Source organism: Primulina tabacum, chromosome 1 (assembly GCF_025594145.1).
Source record: "Primulina tabacum isolate GXHZ01 chromosome 1, ASM2559414v2, whole genome shotgun sequence".
In the NCBI taxonomy this organism is placed as follows: Eukaryota; Viridiplantae; Streptophyta; class Magnoliopsida; order Lamiales; family Gesneriaceae; genus Primulina; species Primulina tabacum.
Genome location: NC_134550.1, coordinates 7,439,980 through 7,457,086, shown reverse-complemented (window position 1 = coordinate 7,457,086; position 17,107 = coordinate 7,439,980). Strand labels below are relative to the sequence as shown.

Genomic DNA, 17,107 nt, shown 5'->3' with positions numbered 1-17,107 from the left:
AGACAAAGATAAACTAACTCGACTCATTTTCATCCCTAAATTTATCGAGGAAAAGGAAAACGCTAGCTATAATATGATCGGCTCGTATCAAAACATTATAAAGACACAACCATGTTAACCTTAAGCATCCACGTGCTTAATTATTTGACACAAATATGGCAAATCAAATCCCCCTTTACATTAAATAGTTTTCCTATTGTATGTTATGAATACTTAAATATATAATGCTAATTACAAATTGAATAATTTTCTTTTAAAAAAAAAACATAGATCCTTTGTGCATTTGCTTATTTCTTTTTTTTAGGGTCCACGAATCCAATGATATTTCTGTTCCATTTTTTGCCCCCACCGTTTACGACAAGTTTTTGGTGTCTAGGCATATCAGATGTAGCATAAAGAAAAATCTCATTTTTTTGCAAAATAAAAAAAAAAACTAATACATTTGCTTTATTTTCTGTTTTATAATAAAATATATTTTTCATTTTGTTACATTATTATTATTTATTATTAAATAAAGACAAGACCACTAAATTACAATGTAATTAAATCATTTAAATTTTATATAATATAAGAAGTGACATTACATAATGAAATATATATAACCTAGTTTGTATCAAACAATTATTTTGTTTTTTAATTTAGTTTATAAAAAAGCATTTGTAAGAAAAGCATTTCTTTACTCATGCAACTCTCTACGATACAAATTATTCTCAAACAAGATTCATTTCACTTTTACTACAAAGGTTGAAAGGTGAAAATGGAACGAAACGAAGATGAGCCCGATTCGATTCAGACAAGAGAGGCCCGACAGAGCGGGCAACTGGACTGAGCATTCAGCCATTCATCCACGCATTCCGAGTGGAAACAATGCTTGCATTCCGGCAGCATTTTCATTTTATCGCCTTCTTTAAACGGCCCGATGCATATACAGCACTCTGTTTCTGTAATATTTCCTGCGTCAACATCTGAGCAGGTGGATTTGTAGAGAAGAATCTGCAGGCTGTTGATTGAAGTGAGATCGAGTCCACGCGGCGCCGGAGGGGGTGGGGGGACGGTGTAGGGAGGCGGCAGGATATGGCGGAAGCGGCGGCAGGCCCATCTGGAGAAGAAGAAGAGGAAGTTGATTGAGAGGATAATGGAGAAGAGGAAGAGGATGAAGTAGAGGGTGCGGCCGTGGATTCGAAAGTTTCCGTCATCGAACTCGTCGTAGTGCCACCGGAGCGGTGAATTCTGACGACATGTTTGCTTTGCGGGGCGGTGGGGGAGGATGGATGCGTCGGCGCCGGTGGCGGAAGCGGTGGAGAAGGGGGATGGCGTAACTTTTGATGTGGAGTGAACTGAGGCCATCTCCAATCCATATCCTCTATTTTTCATCCTCTATCCTCCAAAATAGAGATCCATGATTTCTATTTTCAAACACTTTCTTCAACCCATATCCTCTAAATATTACCAAATACTCTATTTCTTTAATTTATTTCATTTTCAACTCATATCCTCTAAATATTACCAAATAATTTTTTTTAATTTATTTCATTTTCGAACACATACACACATATAATTAATTAATTTCATAATATATTATTTAACTAAACTTAATTAATTCGCTAAACATGGCACAACTACATGTAATTCGCTTATTAATTTTCAAAAGGACTATATGGTAATTTTTAAAATATCTATTTTGTAATTATTTTTCACCCCTTTTCAATCCTCTATATGAACAGTGATACTCCATAAATAGAGGATCACTGTTGCATACTCTAAAATGGAGGAAACAAATAGAGTACGGTTGGAGAAGATTTCATCCTCCATAATGGAGGATTCCTCCGTTATGGAGGACGGTTGGAGATGCCCTGAGGAGTTCACTTGGAAAGGGGTGAAGTACATTCATAGAAAGGGTAAAGTTTGTCTACATGTTCATATTTAGTAAATTAATCATTTTTCTTGTGTTTGAAAGAAATAATTAAATTTTGCATTGTACATATTAATTTATTTTTAAAATATTGCAGTTTTAAATTATTGAATAATTCGTAAAGTAAAAGGGTAATTTGAAAAATAGAAGAGGATATGAAAAGATCAAATATATGAAAGTGGCAACTAATTACAAGAGGTTTGAGATTTTGTTATAAAAATTGATAAGCTATGCTCATATTATTTTTATGGTTAGTGCAAATCTTTTTTCTCTCCTATATATTTTTGTTGTAAATATGGTTTTTTATGCATCTACACATGAAATTATCCTAAAATTATAGTGTTAAAAGCGAAATATTAGTTGAATTAAATGAAAATATGTTTCTTTTCCTCTTGTTTTTCATGTGTGTTCTTTGTTAAAATATTTGAGATTTTTTTTAAGAAAAGGAAAAAGAAAATAGAAAAATTTATGTTTAAGTTATATTCATTTTAATTTTAACTTCCAAAAAAACTTATAAAAAATTGTTTACGTCAGCTTCATCGGTACCGGAGGACTGCCATTAAATTGTTTACATCAGCTTTGTCGCTACAGTTAATATATTAATAAAATAGTAGCGACAAAACTGGTGTGATGGTAGCCACGTAAACATGTATTCAAAACCCAACAATCCCGATACCTAGTTTGTAGTCAAGTGATCTCATCCGATTAATTCACTCCTTTCCTCGAGTTCGATCCCCACTCCTCGCAGGTATTGTAATAAAAAAAATCCAAAAATCCCAACTCTTAACTCCAAAAAAAAAAACAATAAATAAATAAACTACAAGCAGAATTTCTTTTATACATGGTCTATAGTAGTAAATAAAAAGGATAAAAAAGTCCAAGAGACGGAAAAATACAAATAGATCAATATATTCTAATCAAGAGTAACATTATAATGGAATGAGTTAATCTACCCTCGATATATTACTATTCATCAATCCATATTTACTTTTTACAAGTGGTCCACGATTTTCCTGAAGACCACACATGTACCTCGAGATAATACTAGCATTATAACATTGCGCACATTATGTGGAAAGGTCATTGGAGCTCAAAGAGGAGGAGTTTTAGACTCCAACGCAAAATCCAAAAAAACTGTTATTTACCACCACCGACAGACTACTGTAAAATTCTCAAAGTGAAACTAAACCAGAAAACAACACCCAAGAATCAAATACAAAACACATCTTTTACAGCGTTATTATTTGAGAAATACACAAATTTCAGAGTCTTGCCGCCTAGAGCTGCAAAAAATGCCTCAGCTACAAAAGAATATTATTACAAGGAAAATATTATATATAAATCTTTACCGTATTACAGGCTACATCGTCTCATGCTTCAGCTAGCCATCCTCCAGAACTGAAAAAGAGACTATGATACGAACCAGAAACTATATTCCAATGTCACGGCCAAAGCTTGGGTCCGTACTCTCACTATGCGACTACTTGGGGTGAATTTTCAAGGTAAACAAGGAAACATTAATAGGACCCCATTGGTGGCATGCCAAATGGTGGCATTGGAGGCATACCCATGCCACCCATTGGCGGTGGTGCGGGGTAACCCCCTCCCATACCTGGCATAGGCGGTGCTGGCAAAGCAAGAGGCAACAATTGGGCATACAAATTCTGCAGTAAATGATATATTTGGGAATTAGTCGTATTTAGCAGTTAGAAATCCCACGTGATTTTAAGAATATGGTTTGGAAAATAATGATGAGTCATAGTCAGCTGTTGAAAGTACTTTTTCTGCGGTGTGAAATGTTCAGTTTTTGGTAATAAAAGACGTACCAACTACCAAGTATATCAATTTGTAAACTGAAACATGCTTCGCTAAATAAAATGAACAAAAATGTCCTATTACTTGCGAGACAAAAATTGTTTCGACAGCATCAGATATACCTGCTGCATGATGACATCTTTCTCATCCTCTGCTTTAGCCTTCACTTCCTTCATAGCCTCAATCTTGTCCTTTATTAGTTCATCCACTTTGCCAGTATATTCACGGATAAACTGAACGAGGAGAAACAATGATACATATGCTTGAATATGAAACAATAAACAAATGAAAGTAAAAGATCCCCAGAAATATTCTACAACTTACTTTTTATATGGCCTGGAAAAAATAAAATAAGGGCCCCAAGGACACGTACACGATAACAGGAGAGGAAGGAAAAGAAATATATAGGGAATCACCTGTAATAGATACGGGAAGGCAAAGTCAATCATGTTATTCATCCAGGCAAGTTCAAGTGCAACGTCTGGGCGAATCAAGTCGTAACAAACAAATAGGCATGATGCAAAGCATTCCTTCTTGCCCTAAAAAGGAAAAAAAACCATTTAGATACACTATGTCAACATTAAATATTTGATGGAATCATAATACTTGTACTCTTCTGAAAGCATCGATGTACACCAAGTCATACTAATGTTGTTATAAACACAAAACAGTCCACCTTTCTAAAAAAATAGTTGACATTTTGATAATGGATTTAAAATGAAATATCATATATTTTCTTCAGGGAAAAAAATATTAGATTAGATATTGTAAATGTGTTGATAAAACAAACCTGTTCAATGAAGTAAACAAGTAACTCTTCAGCAAGTTCACGATCACCGGATTGGGAAGCAGTCTCCATTGCATCTTTGTAGAGGTTGTCTTTCTTTGATAATGCAATTGATTGCTTCCACCTCCCCGCTTTCTTGTAAATGTAGGCCGCAACACGCCTCATCTCCAGAAGTTCATGTTTCTCAATCTACTCAAGCAAATTAAACATTAATTCTAAACTTCCTCAAAAAAGGGGAAAAAAAGGGGGGGAAAAAGAAACATAGACTGCAGTAACTACAGCATACCCTTTGAGCAAGACCAATTTGATCAAAGTTATCGTGCAAGTCAATTGATTCGGCGAAGTCTGTCATAATCCTCTTCCTCTACATAGATGTCATTGAGAGCTTCATTCACTGCAGACACATTATTGCTCTGAACTGCAACCATATAAGGCTTAACAAGACGTAGATGACCCCCCTACACATATTAAAGTAAAACATTTATAATGCTACATAAGTACACTTGAAATTTCAAACAATTAATTGTGAAGAGTGATAAGAAATAACAAATCAAGCAAATGTGTCAACCTTTCTCATTATGTCCACAACACGAGTGTGATCAACACGAAGGGCAAGAACATTCAGGACATCATTGATGAGGTCAGGATGTTCTTGCAAATAGAAATGCACAGCTTTGTAATATAGCTCCACATTGGCAACTTTGACAATAATATCTTTGAATTGCATGTGCTCCCAAGCTTCTGGGGAATGATTCATCACAGTTGTAGCAGCATTATCGAACTCATCATACTGAGCGTACAGATAAGTTAATTCTTGCCAATGCTGTTGTTCGTCACATGCTCTGATCAGCTTGGGAATATTTAGTCGTGTAGAAAACAATTTGATGTGCTCCATAAGCTTTTCATGACGGTATCTAGCATACAAGACACCCAACTCAGTAAAGATCCCCATGTGTGCACGTTCCAATCCTAAACCACTTTCCATAAGAGATATAAGCTCATTAAAGCATCCTCGGTTTTGATAATACTCGCTAACCTCTTCCAGGTCATCCACCTACAAGAATCACAAAATAATGTGACACGGTCTAATTTTAATTCAGAAGACAGAAATCTTGGATTATGAAATCAAATCATTTTATTCTAGTACAGTAAAAACACTACATTTAGAAATGAAAATCTATGAAATACCTGTACAATGATGTTCAGACCACATATTTGAGCCAAGCGGAACTCCTCAGCATCAACACAGGCAAAGCAGACTTCTTTCCATGTCTTTGCACTGTTGGCTTTTCTTGCTGCATCAACAGCGCCTTGAAATTGCTTCAATTTCACAAGTGTGATTGCCAATTTGCCCCAGTTAGAGATGAAAGCAAAAATAATCTTTGCAGCCTCGTATAAAGCTTCATCATACAAGCGATCACCAACATTAGGCAGATTAGCAACATTTGGCATAAGAATAAATTCTTCGATGTCACCCAATCTATCAATCTTAGCATATGCATAAATGAGCTCGCTGTCGACTTTAGGCTCCTTCGTTTTCAGCCTGACCATGAGAAGGTACTTCACCAGGTCATGATAAACATCTGCATCCTCGGCAGCTCTGATGACCTCCAGGAAATGAGTAGCATCATCCGCGCGAATAAATGACTCTATTGCATCGCTCACTAGTCCTTCCCTGAGTTGAGATTTAGCAACTTGGCTCCAAACAGCATCTTCTTCAACGCGGAAAGCAAATTCTACAGCCCGATTAATGTCTCGAATATTATCCAGTAAAACATTAACTGCCTGAACGTTCAAATTAAACTTCTTGAAAATGGCAAAAGCTTCTTCATACAATTGAGCTTCCACAGCCACTTCTCCAACAGCAGGGCCATCAAAGTTATCAAGTCTATTAATGTAGTCCATAACTCTAGAAGGGTCTGCCTTGATTGCAGTCAAGATAAGTAAGTTTTGCAGGTTAAAGTTTCCACTGAAGGCAGAGTTCTGAAGAACGATCTTTTCAAGTAACTCAATTAGTTCGTGCGGGAGATCAGCAGTCATAAAAGCTTTAACAGCAGCAGAAACTTGCTCTGGGCTCTTGCTTTCAGGCAAAGCAGTAGATACGACCTGATCGATAAGCAGCCTTCTGAATTCATTTTCAGGATCAAGAACTTTTCCCCAGAGATCACCATCCATTCTTTCGACCACATATCTGAAATAAAAAAAACAGTGGATCAACTTCTGACAAGCATGAACCTAATTAACTAATGTCTAACATTCAATAAAACTGCACATCACAAACCTTGCTTGCAGCTTGAACAAAGAATTCTTATTTGTCACATTAATAAGTTCATCATCACACTGTCCTCTCCGGTATGCCACAACGGCGAGGGTAGGATCACGCTTTTCACAATATCTACCGACAACACGTGAATCATAATATGGGTTGGTGGTGAGAAAATGTTCCGGATTGTTGTTGCTATCTATAATTATTTTACCCAAAGCATTATGGACATGCACATCTTGGCTTCCTTCACTCACGAGATGTTCCAGAAACTGAGTGAGCAGGCGAAGACGATTCCTGCAAACCACACAAACCATACATAGTAAGGATATCAAGGAAGAAGCTGGCTCGAAGCAAAGCTAGAGGCCATGGTGCATGGAAGGTACCTTTTCTCACACTCATCCACCAGTGGCTCGACTGGAAGCAGAGAACGGACAGAAAGAATCAGGCCTTTAATAAAATCTTCAGGACACTCGTCATCAAGGAGTTGCCCCACAACTAATGGAGCATTTCCAGGATTGACCTATAAAGCAAATAACAATCACTTGCATGAAGGACAAGCTTTACCCAATTTTCAAGAAAATTTTCGAAAGATCATCATACCTTCTGAACATAACCTTCAATATAGCGAAGCATGTTATTCGAGTACAAGTAATGGGTGAGGTCTGGGACAAAACCAAAGCGGTCACACACATTGATTAATGGCCGTGCATCTGGAAGTTTTGCTTCCATTAAAAAATTCTTAGTCTTTTCGGGGTCGTAGAAATTTGATTCTCTGGTTACACGCTCAACCTCTTTAATTTGTCCAGTCTTGGCAGCAGCCTCGATGTACTTGAAGTGAATATCAGGATCCTCACTGCCAGAAACCAGTAAATATACAGATACAAATAAAATAAAAATGCAACAGGTCATCGGACATCGAATAGAAATCCATTCCTTTCCAAGCAAATTACCTGGAGCTCAAATATGAACCTAGGAAGAAATACAATCCTTCATATGACTTGAACTGCTCAAAGAGCTTAATACAAGTCGCAACACCCAATTGTTCGCAATATTCTTTAGCAACCTACATAAATTGGAACAGCAATTATAACCAATATAAGAATGCTAAGGTCACTTCAATTAAATGAAATCAATAAACCTCACAATTCTGGGGCCTTGGTTTCAGAAAGGCATCTTTCAATAAATTCAACACCTAAATCTTTATGCCTTCACCCTACCTGGACAATTATCTGAAGGTTTCCTCTTAAATTGACTAGTAAAAGATCCTTCATACACTCCAGAGCCCATTCTGGGGAAAGTGTACCAAAGAACTCCACAAGTGCCTGAAATTATCACATCATTAAGCACTAATATTGACCAGTTGAATGGAGAAAAAGTACTATATTTTAGTAACCTGTGGCTCAATTGCATGAGTGTTGACAATAACACGCTTGATATCAGGCAGCTCAGAGTAATGCTGCAGGCACAAGTAAAATGTTTGATTAAGATGTACAAATACATTTAAGTTGTGGGTACATAAATGGGTGAGATTTAACCTGTAGTGCTCGAACATAAAGGCCAGCTTTCTCACAGAGTTGAGCAATCCGAGGCCTGTCATAATGACTAAACATGCCATTAGCCAAAATAGCATCTGCTACATTGGGAAAGGTCACGAGATTGATCTCCAGGACCTGACAAAAAAACAAATTCATGGTGCCTCTGTGAAGAAAATAGAAGATTGATGTTGAATTATAAGAGGATTAGCATGAATCAAATATTGACCTTAGTTTGTAGGAATGCATGCTCTGGTAGATTTGGTTTTAGGACATCCAAAAGAAATGCTGTAGCTTCGCGGATCATGTTCCTCTAATGAAAAATTACCAAAATAGAAAAGACTTTTACAATTAATCATCTCAAAAACTCGAGATGCTAAGGCTTTCAAAGATAACATAGGGAAAACATACAAGAAAAAAATGACCATAAAATCAGAATATTTCAAATACAAAAGAAAACCTACACACCTGAAGGAAGAGATCGGTAATAGTATTGTAATCAACAGGACAACCTCCTTCCATTTGAGACATCATAAGAGCAAAATTAACTGCTCCCTGTAGCACCAGAAAATATCATCAAAACATTACCTCCAATATCAGGTTCTATCATAATTCAACAAAACAAACTACCCAAGCATAATACATAACATTGTCGAAGACTTCAAAAATTAGTTTTATACCAATCCTTGTATACCTGAGGATCTGACCTAAGAATGGTTTGCAAAAGAAACAGATAATCTGGTGTGTATCCAACCTGTTTCAAGTTAAACGTGATTTTTCATTGCAATCAATTGTATTACAAAAGCATAACGACGATAACAAGTGAAAGAGCATCAACTCTGTTATAAACTAGCGTCATTGACCTGCTTTGAATATATCAAGATTTTGTCAAACTCCCGACGCTCGGCAAAAGCTGCCACGACTTTCGGTGTAGCTCTGGCTTTGATATATATTTTCAGAGCAAGGTCATTGTCAACAGTCTACAAAATAAAAGAGGAAAGTGAAAATTCAAATTGCACAATAAAATGGGACACGTTATAAATCTGGTTTGATGTTCAATAAAAATCTGAAAGTGGTGGAAGTTCCAAACTGAAAGAATTACCTTCACCAGGTCTCCAAGTTCCTCACTGCATTCAAGTTTATCTTCAGCCAACCAGTTCTCCAATAAATTCTTCTTGTTCTGGTTAACAACGAGCCGTGATAACTCCAAAGACTCAAATGCATTAAGCTTTCCTTTGGTTAACAATGTCCCAAAGTACTGCAACAATGGTGGCGTCTGCCCAGCTTGAACAGGCACACTCTGAAAATACATTTATCTATTCAAACTCTCATCCCATCAAAAGAAAATACACAGGATTCCAATCAGATTTCTAATCCAAGGGAGGGAGAGTCTGATTCGAAAATGACATCCTCTGATATTCACACTTCCATCAGGAAAACATGAAAGCTAACGAACAACGGGCACCTGGAATTTGGCAACAGTATCTGGTGTCCTCAGTATGCCTTGAGGAGATTCTGCAGCAAGCTCGGCAGCCTCTTTATACTTTGTCTGAGCAAACAATTCTTGAAAACGTTGAACAACCTGACACATTTTCAGATGGCACAAAGTTACATCATCTGCATCCAATAGTTTTTTATAAAGCATCCATGCACACTATGCACATGAATAAATGTAAATTTCTTGCTCCACACAGCTATATTAAAATTGAGAGCATCAAAAGCCAAATTTAACCTACCAAATTCTCAGCACCAGGAAGGTTTCCTCTTTTTGCAAGGTTGACAGCAAGCTCCAGATTGTTTAACTACGAATAAATCATTTAAGACTAAAAATATTTGTGAAAAAAAATGCATGAATATTATACAAACTGCAGAAGCTTAGCATACCTGGCCGCTGACAAAAGGCACTATAGTTGCTTCATTTACAGTTGCAAGTAAAACTTGACCTCGCCTGTTAATAGCATAGAAACCTCCAACTGATGAAGCCTCTGATGTCAGAAAAATGGGATCTGGACTGATTCTATTTCTATATACGGCAGCAGCAGACTCCAAATCATACACAAAGAGCAGCCCAAGCTTTGTGATAACATAAATAAGACTATACTTATGGGATATCTGCAAAACCATAAAATTAGCCTGTTAAATAGACCCAAAAATTCAAATGCTAAAGACCTAAACATATAAAACTTGTAAAATTTTATAGCTAACTCTCGGTCGACCAAAAATATTTAGTTGAAGCTCAAGTTTATTTAAGTGAATTTTGTTCACGGGCATGCTTAGCTCACAGGTTTGGATTCCTAACCATCACATGCACTCAAATAACGAATTTAGCTCACTAAATCGGTTGATTATTATATTCATGAGCTTCGTATGTAAAATTAATAATAACTTTTAAAAGTAATGATGATGATGTTTTACCAATAAATATTTAAAAACTATTGTGATCAATATATTTCTATGTTTTTATAAAATATAAATATGTGAAACGCTCAGAATTGAATAAATAAATTTAACTCGACCTTGGGTTAAACAGACTCGTGAGCTGGTTAAATTCAACTTACGCCTTCTAAATTAGCAAACACTGACCCATTTGCAAAGGGGGGAAAGACATTTCAAGAAGAAATACCTGCATGGCCACTGGGAAATCATCAGCAAAATCAGGAGGGAAGAACAAATCTGCCTGCTTTTTGGTAAAAGTTGGCTTCCCTGCAAAGATGTGCAAGTTTTAGGCCAAAAAATAAACATAAATAAAATATTTTGATATTATGTATAAATCCTGAACATGAAATCCCAAACCAGTAAATATGTTTGATAAACTAAGAATATCAAAATCAAAAAACATGAAAGATATATGCACCTGGCTGAGCACCAAGCTCAATAACATGCAACTTCGATGAAATCTGACCAGAATTAGAGGACTTTGTCGCAAAAGAAATAAGAATGGAGTCTTTATCATTTCCTGCAACCTGCACACAAATATAAAAGGAGAGTTAGCAAGAACTTTGCCCACAGAAACAGTGCATAGTGCATAGGAATGGAAAGGAAGGAGCAAAGTACTTGGAAAGAGGCAAAAGATGCAGCATGTGCTTCAAGAGCTTGACTGCGTTGTTGGTCTACAGAAAACAGCTGCATACTTCCTTTGACGAGTTGTGGCCGCTAAAGAAGGAACATCTCAGTATAATTGTTGGCAATGAAACACAAAACACCAAACGCAAAATGCAGAACTATGAAATTAAAAAACAATGTCTCCAAAAACTAGTAAACACAACATATCTGCATATGATTTATCATCTTTATCACGGACATACAACTTTTAGTCCCACAAAAGTTAGGTTCCAACACATGAACCTTTCATTTCCATGATGAAAAAGCTTTTCTTTGGGCAAAAGAATGAAAAAAAAAAAGGACCATATTAAGAGTGTAAAAAGCGTGAAAAACGACAACATGATTAATTTTTTAAAATAAAATTTTAAGTTAATTTTTTTAAATAATTTTTAACTTTAAAATTTTATTTTGAATAATAAATATTTAATAATATAAATGTTTAGACAAAAAAACCTTAATTTGCCTCGCAGATTCCTTTTTTGCGACTAAGACAGGACACATGACCAAACACACAGGTTTTACTCTGCATAATTTGTGCTTTTGGCACTGAAGTTTTCTATAACTTGAAAATTTTATGGATTTATTCTTATAATTTGTAAGTTTATATGTTATTTAATATATTAATCAACTTAATATGATTAAAATTATATTAAAATTTTAAAAAATATTTTCACATTTAATCTCGTTCTAAACCCGCTTAAGCTTGTGAAGCTTGAAGCTTGATTGAGGCGTTTCGTCACGCTTTGGGTTTTTTAGAAGCTTGGTCTATAGTTTGCAACAAAAATGCAACTAGCTCAACTAATAGATGTAATCAATGAGTGACACTAAAATGCTGTCGCAGGTACATAGTAGAATATCGTCCAACTACAGCATGAATAAGCTGGTATATTAATACGCATGAGAAACTCATAAACCTGACATTGACCTGATTTTGACAAAGCAAAATGTGCATATAAATTTTAATGAACGTTATACACATAGAGGCCCAAAAAAATAGGTGAATTGTCTCCCAGAATACAGAAATTACAACTTAAAGTCGAGGGATGATTACTCCATTGCAGCTTTAGAGAACCTATAGGGGAAAAGTTTGGACTCTTTCAAGCTTCAGTTTTGAACTTTTAAAATTAGTCAATCGGAAGAAGTAATTGAATTGACAATAGACTTTAAAAAAAAAAAGTAAGCAGTCACAAAAACATCGTCATGTCAAAAATTAAGAGAGTGACATTGATCAAGAATATTGACAAAATAAGGCAAGGAAACTTGCAAGCTATAAAAATAGATTGTTAAGGAAGTTGATCGTGACAGAAAGACAACTTCGAGAAAACAATTATTTTTCTATCATCAACAATGTGAGCTACTGTGATTTTGGCCAAAATCTTAAGTTTCAATTTTGAAAGAAAAAATGGCAAGCCACTCACCTCGGGTGAACCAGGAGCAATCCCGATCAAAACCAACCATTTTTCAGAAGGGTCGCATTTATAGTTGATGATTTGGTTGTTTGCTAAATTAGCCGTTCTTTCAAACATCTTTACAGGTTCAGAGTCACCTGCTCAGGGAGAGGAAAACTCTTAAGGAAATATAGTTCAACTCACTGAAGAAAATGAAATGCAGTAAAATTTAGAGAAAATCCAAAATGGCTTTGATCTTGCCTTCAATCGACCAGTGATAAACCGAGGATTGGGTCACTAAACCTAACATCTTGGGAGAAATCCACTTCCAAAATACAACCTGTCATAAAAGTATAGCATGCACAACAGCAAACTTCAAAGACTTGGATGTTGTGTATAATATTGAAACTTATATGTCCACAATATGAAGTATTGAACTGTACAACAGGTATTGAGATACTTGCCTGCTCTGGCATCTGATGAGACTTCATCTTTGCTTTGGCCTCAATGTTGAAAATTTGCAAGTGATCTTGATTGGTTCCAGGAAGTTGAGCTTCATCAAATAAACAACAACGATATTTTGGTGAAGACTAAAAGAACTTAGGAGCCTATACACTAACTTCAGCAGCACACGTTAAAAATATTTACTAAATACGTTCTCAGCTAAATTGTAAAGGTTAACACTTCCCATAGTCATATTATCAATGGACAAAAAGGTGAAATTTTCCAAGAGATGAAAACTTGTAAGACACTTAACACAACTAAGAGGGGAATTTGACGCAGGTCTCCTCATCCCAAAAGTTCGAAGGAAATGATTCACCAGGCCTTGGCACAGCAGCTGTTGGAAAGGGTGATTCTGGGCTTGCTTTGTATCAGCCCAAATCGCCTAGTAACATGTAACAGCCTGTCCAACATACATGTGAATCATTTCAGACCACAGCCCATGTATTTTTCCCAAGTGCATCAGCCCAGGTTACAAAATCTGATTTGGGCTCCATTATTCTATCTCAGACCAAGCGCAATCTTCTATGGCTAATTCCTCTCAGTTTTCCATGGACGTTCCAGTGCTACACTGCTACTGAATGGTGCTTGTGTTTTATGTTCAGATAAACCAGTGGTCGATAATCAATCTAGTAAATCATTGGCAATTCCTTTTCAAGCCCACTCGCTTTCTAGTTCATCTCCGTCAATAAAGAAATAATTTAATGATTCAGATAGCTCTGCCAAGTCAGTCAAGGAAAAACAGAAAAAGTTGTTGGCTTAAGAAACGAAGGAAATGGAACAAGACAGGCAGATGGTCATTAATTTATTTCAAATGTGAACCTAAAAAACCTGAATCTCTCTCCACCAAGATTGAGTAGGAGTGGATCATTGGATAACCTCGTGGATTATGGTTCTTATGTTTCTAAAAGTCAAGGCGGTAACCATGGGAAATTGAAGCCAAGCCAAGCCAAGCCAAGCCAAGAAGCTAAGGAGCTATTCTAGGAAATCTTGTTTATAAATCGAGGTGGCAATTAGAAGGCAGCATGAAGTCAAGTCAAGAATCTAAGGAGGTTGTTCTCTAAATTTTAGTTTACCTTCGTGTAATCTTATTTTCGTTGTTCTTCCTGACAAGAATGTCTTTACATAAACATCCTCCTCCTCTACATTATTTTATTGTTTTCTATAAAAGCACGCCTTTGAGATCGTTTACAAAGAAACTAGGATGGTCCCATTATCTTCATATGATTATATCATTATTAAGATTGGAATGTGTAAGTTTCAATGCGTCCTTACTCAACAGCTATAATGGCCATTCATTGTATCCTAGCATTCACGTCCTGATTATTCCCATAAGTTATCCCAAGATACAAAAGTGTCATGAGTGCCAAGTGTAAACAACATGTGATTGGCTCCATCAAACTTTAATTTTTGCACAAAGATAGTAATGGTAGAGAATAACAATGATGATGATAGTAATTCAATAATTTCAGAAACTTTAAAACCCATCCAATATATTACAGTAAATCATAATTAATGTAAGCGTATTCGTGATACATATAATCCATTAACAGCAAGACTTGTTAACAAAAATTCATTATTTTCAGTAACTTATGGTGGATTTCAGAAAATTGAAGTATCCGCCACTAACTTCAACATATGCAAGCTGAAGAAAAAATATGAGATTGTTGAAGAAATGTCCTTGTGTCTGTGGAGAAAAAAAGGAAGAATAAGATAAAAGCGGAAGAAGGTCACTGAAAAATAAGAGACATGTATTGTGGGGAGAAGGGTCTCGTTGATTAAGGTCATCTCCAATCCATTGCACTATTTTAGTGCAAGTTTTACACCAAAATAGTGCAATTTCTACCCCAAACACAAAACACATCTCTAACGCATCTACTTCAAATTTTTCTCTAAAAAATATTCTAAGAATATGCCCTACTTTTTCTTCTACCTCGGATATTTTTTTACACCATAAATACTCTTATAAATTTACTATACTTTTTAAAAAATAAAAGATATAATTGATTTATCATTATTTCTTTAAATGATTATAAAATTAAAATATAATTATTTTATTTTAAATAAATAAATAAAATATTCAATTTTAAATATTTTTAAATTTATGAAATAATCTAAATTATCATAAATTATATTATAAATTAATAACCCATGTTCCAAATCATAAACTACACTTCCACCCACTAAATTAAACTTAAAAGTAAAAACTTTTTTTTTTTTGATGAGAAACATAAATTTTATTAATATAGTTCTTTTAACATTACAAGAAGTGGACTAGCGATCCACTGCACCCAAATAAAACCATCTAATTTTAACAATACACATAGGACCAATCCCTTAAAATGTCAAGTGTAGAGACTCCATAAAAGTTTTTATCCGTTGGCGTTGGATTGGAGGAGATCACTGCGCCAATTTGGAGTTAAATGTCAAATTGGCGCATCGGTTGGAGATGCAACATTCAGTGTGCTTACACCTGGGAGAAAGGATCATTTCTCAGCCAATAACATAGGCGTTTCCCTATAAAGGTTCAAGCATGCACGTGGGAACTTAACTATGACATTTCTCATATGAATAACCTTTCTAGACTTCTGGGAGAAAATTTTCTCGAAGTAACAATCACTTGGGAGCAAATTTTGATATAAGTAAGGTCTACCCATCATCTTTAAACCTTTCTAGTTTGGAACTCTTTTCTCGTATTATTTTTACTCTTTCTTTCACAAAGTTCCATGAGTGGTCCTAATATTGGCGTACTAAATTCAATATGGTTTTCCTAGAATAAATAAATTTCTTTTTTCTGTTTCCAAGAGATATCATCTAATGTTTTTGGATAATTTGAAATGGCCAAAAATACATGGTCTTGCAGTAACTAGGAACCCGCATCTGCACACACTAAAGTCAGGAAACTCGTGAGGAACATGCGTTTCGAAAACCCACAACTCATCAGAACCATTGAGCGTCCCAACAACAAATTTCTCTAAATTCTTGAGGCCCATAATCATTGGAAAGAAATTCAACAACGAGTAATGTGTTAGAAATGCTTCTTACCTTTCAGTGCCAAAATTCTGGTATTCGGGTTCATCAGAGCAGAATCTGCAGTGATAGGCCGCCTCAACGGCTGATTTGGCATGCTCATGTCAATAATCACCACGCTGTTCTGAGGTGCCGTCTCACGAACACATATGTACTTATCAGATTCCATAGTCACGTTCGTGAACGTAATGAACTGAGGATTGATCCCTATGCTAGTCAACTGCGACCACCCAATCACCACGCAATCAAAACACAATTCCAGTAACAAAAACCCAAATCACCTAAACTCCAGAACATGATAAACAGATCTAAAATCGAAATAGACAAGCCAAATCAAAAACTTCACAACACAATTTCCCCTGAAACTCGCAACACAGTCATCGAATCAAATCAAACAATTGACAAGCCATGACGAAATAAACTAATCAGAAAACGCAGTCCAGGAGTTCGATTCGAAAAAAATTGCCAAGAGTTTCAGCATGATTGATACCGTGAGGGCCTCTTTCATTGTGATCGGAGCATTAGCGGCCGCCATGACTGGCGACAACTCAGAGCTTCGGGATCGGAGCTCCGGATCTGGCAAACAATTGAGGAATCGAGAATAAAACAACGGTTTTAGCTAGAACTTCAGAGATCTGGAGTAGCGGGGAGAAATCCTCGAGCCCTCCGAGAAGCGAAGAGAAACAAAGAAGAGATCTGCTTAAGACAAGAGCGCAGAGAAATGAGGCGTGTGTGTGTGTATGCAGCGAAAATGGAAGCCAGATTGAGTCGCAT

At 36.0% G+C, this 17,107-nt stretch overlaps 1 pseudogene; it reads right to left on the bottom strand.

Moving 5' to 3' along the window:
* Window positions 1-3,096: 3,096 nt before the first annotated feature.
* Window positions 3,097-17,107, bottom strand: LOC142538659 (clathrin heavy chain 1-like; annotated as a pseudogene).